The sequence below is a fragment of the Ischnura elegans genome, chromosome 4, assembly GCF_921293095.1.
Source record: "Ischnura elegans chromosome 4, ioIscEleg1.1, whole genome shotgun sequence".
Lineage (NCBI taxonomy): Eukaryota > Metazoa > Arthropoda > Insecta > Odonata > Coenagrionidae > Ischnura > Ischnura elegans.
In genome coordinates, this window is record NC_060249.1 from 9270478 (window position 1) to 9274372 (window position 3895).

At 35.9% G+C, this 3895-nt stretch overlaps 1 long non-coding RNA gene across 1 annotated transcript; it reads left to right on the forward strand.

Moving 5' to 3' along the window:
- The first annotated feature begins 744 nt into the window (after positions 1 to 744).
- Positions 745 to 3217, forward strand: LOC124156857. The gene is made up of 3 exons (XR_006864411.1): positions 745 to 1055; positions 2275 to 2366; positions 3131 to 3217. It is a non-coding gene; the product is annotated as an uncharacterized LOC124156857 (long non-coding RNA).
- The last annotated feature ends 678 nt before the right edge of the window (positions 3218 to 3895 follow it).

Sequence of the window (3895 nt, forward strand, 5' to 3'; positions counted from 1 at the left end):
GAGGACCCCAGCCTCACAACTAGGTTAGCTTTTGGGCCCTTAGGGTCGAGATCATTGCGTCGAGTAAGGCTAGGTTTTTTAGCCGCGTTAATTTTAGTTTTTTTTGTATTGAACCGAGGTTTAACATGCGCTGTGTACCATTGCAGTATACGGGGATGAAACTGTGTCACTTGGGTGTGGAAGTGGTGATTTCCTCCTGGTGTCATGGTGATTTCACGTATATTGTAATTGGGCGTATGCTATTCCTTGGGGGAAGGGTCATTTATTTTCTTTGTATGTACTCTCTCCCCAGGCTCAAGACATCGGAACTTCACGTGAAGAGGACCCCAGCTTCACAACTAGGTTAGCTTTTGGGCCTTTAGGGCCGTGATCATTGCGTCGAGTAAGGCTAGGTTTTTTTAGCCGCGTTAATTTTAGTTTTTTTTTTGTGTCGAACCGAGGTTTAACATGCGATGTGTACCATTGCAGTATACGGGGATGAAACTGTGTCACTTGGGTGGGAAAGTGGTGATTTCCTCCAGGTGTCATTGGGACTTCCAGTATATTGTGATGGGGCGTATGCTATTCCTTTGGGGAAGGGTCATTTATTTTCCTTGTATGTACTCTCTCCCCAGGCTCAAGACATCGGAACTTCACGTGAAGAGGACCCCAGCTTCACAACTAGGTTAGCTTTTGGGCCCTTAGGGTCGAGATCATTGCGTCGAGTAAGGCTAGGTTTTTTAGCCGCGTTAATTTTAGTTTTTTTGTATCGAACCGAGGTTTAACATGCGCTGTGTACCATTGCAGTATACGGGGATGAAACTGTGTCACTTGGGTGTGGAAGTGGTGATTTCCTCCTGGTGTCATGGCGACTTCCCGTGTATAGTAATGGGGCGTATGCTATTCCTTGGGGGAGGTGTCATTTATTTTCCTTGCATGTACTAACCCGCTCTATACCTAGAGTCAAGACCTGCGTTTGGCGGAAGAAATGAAGACGTCGTAAGAGTGATACCATCAGACCACTCAAGAAGTAATCCATCAACGCAGAAATTCTTTCGGGGGTGCCACTGAAAACGGTAAAAACTATGTTTTAAAATGTTTTTCACTTGTGCTATTGTTTCAGCTTTCAAAATTTATTTTCATCATATTTTTACGTTACTCTGTTTAATATAATTGTGAAATGAAATTCTCCCATGCACTCACTTGTTTCTTATATTTCTTTGATACAGTATTTAAATTAGAGGTTTAATATGACTATTCAAATTTTCACTACATCCTGACTAGTTTATTTTTTAATTAGTCATGCATATACTTCCATTTATACTTTATTACCTATTTTATGCCTTATTTGCACAAATGCAAGACAAAATTTACTTCTTTCTATTTTCTGTTCTCAATAATAAATATTGATTCCTTCTTTTATTCCTCAGATGTCTTTTTCTCGCATCACTTATATGTATCGAAACATGTAATCAGTTTCTTAATATATATTCCAATATTTTTGTGTTTTCATGGCATGCATCATCTTAAGTATCAATGATCGATTCTCTTTTTCCCCCCAATAAAGTTTCAACTTTTCTTTTACCAAATAGAACTTCTTTTACTTGTGTGAATACTTTTCAAAGTTTATTTCAAAGCTATTGAAATATTTTTCCTTAAATCTTCGCCATGACTCAAAGTGGATTTCAAATCTCAGTGTTCTTGTTATTTATTGAAACGTTATGAAAAGGTTAACATATTTTGAAACTTTTGTTCCGAAGGAACTCTTTATTTGATTAGTGAAAAATAGTTTTGCAATCGTATCCAATGGTAGAGGCACCATTCATTTTATCACTTTATACGAAAAATTTACCTAATTAAATTTCTTTTTCATTCATTCAATCATAAAGGGAATCTCAAAAATCAATTGAGTATTCGAGAAATTTTCCAGTTAAAGTCATTCGATTTTGAATAAGCACTTTGTTTCGTTTTTTCATTCACATTTTACACTTCCAGTTAAAAGTGAACGTTAATGGGAAAATGTAAGATATGTATTCTACGCAATTACATTGCAAAAACTGTGAGTGAAATTAATAATTGTATTTATACTGTGAACTTATTTTGTCTTTTTTACGATTTTTCATAAATACCTACATTCAATAAAAGGTCTATCCTCTTGTAAATGGCAACCCCCTGTATGATGCTTATTATTTAAAATAACTGCATCATTCATTTGATTTTTAGGCTATATTTGGTCAGCCTTTTTGCGTTTGTAATTCTTCATTTATGTGAACTTACGCATTTTTCTCTTCTTAGATGTTCGAGTGTGGGGGAATTGGAATTTGGGAGAAACAGAAGTGCTGTGGGTTATGAAGACTCCTGGACAGATTGGACCAATTACCTATGAGGTAGGAATTAATTAAATATATTTCCTTTTACACTTAGGCGTATAGGTGCACCACATGAAAGGGATAAAAAATAACTTTTACATACGAATAATGATCATCAAGTAAGCTACTTTTAAATAATTTAAAACACTGTCTTAGTGTAAAAAATGGCCTTTTCTTACTTGCTCACCTGCTTCTTAGCGTAATGCATTTCCGTGTTGATATCAAAATTTACGTGCCAGTAGTAGTAAACTATTTTTTCTCTAAAGTTTCTTTCCCTTACATATTCTTAGTTAGATTGCTTTTTGTTGAAAGTGGATCGTGGACAGATCTTGTCATTGTTATTTCCATATAGGTACCTACTTGTTAATTAATGTAATCTCTCGTATAGATATTTCGATGGCATTAGTTCTTATTTCTCATTAGGCTTCTCAAATAAATTTTTATTCTCAGTTCCTGGGATATATATGATATTTTCAAATGTTTTAATTTTTATAACTTTTAATCAGTGAAAAAATTATGCAGTAATTTATTTTGCAATTAAATAATACACACGCTAATTCTTTTCACTTAAATAATGAACAAATTTACTCCAGTGAATATCAAAATATGTAATATTATGTGCATTGGGAAATTCATTTATTTTAACTTGCTCTTCCAATTCTGACTTTTCCTGTCCATCTTTATTTATTCTTGATTCAAATTGAATTTTTACTACTGAGGTGAAAATCTCATTTCGGATGTTAGTTGTATTGCTAGTACAAGTGTTGCTTCTTATTGAACAGGTGACTCTGCATGATGCTGCGATGTCGAGGAGAAGAGGTGCAACAAAGTGTCTCTCAAGAGCCGAAGATATGAAGAATGAAGAAATTGAAGAAGCAAAATGCCTGGAGTCGTGTTGTTTGGACTGTGAAATATTTGGGTGTGCTTTTTTATTGCCGTGTGCTTTTTTGTATTTATTTATTGTAATGTGTTGTTGTTTTTTTGGAGCATTGGGGTAATATAGGCAGGAGAGTAGAAAATTAGAATCTCAGGTCGTGACAAGCGTAGCGTAACTACTTGGGAATTCGATACTACCGTACTTAGGTGGCTTAGCTAGGAACAGGAACATAGGTCCGTATTTTTTCGACCTTAGGCGATGATGGGTACCCACTTTAGATTTTCATGGGGTGTATCGTAGGTGTGTGAATGTTGTTTGGTATGAGTGAGAGAGTGAGTTTGTGTGCTTGTAGTAGTAGTAGTACTACTAATGGTAGTGTTAGTAGCAATACTAACACTAACTGCCCCTTCCTTTCACTAAACATCCCTCCCCACCCTCCCTCCCCCTCAAAATCCAAACTGCTCCCTCTACGTGGGGAGGGGGATAAACAGAGGAATGTCTATACCAAACAATTGCTGATTTTAATGAATCATATGCTATCTCCTGCTTGAATCATAGCATTCGACTTTCCTCTGGCTAAAGCAGTGTGGTATCCTAGTGCAATTTCAAATTCTGTGGATGTGCATTTAATTTAGGTTTAGAGCGATAGAATGTTGTCCAAATTTTTTCT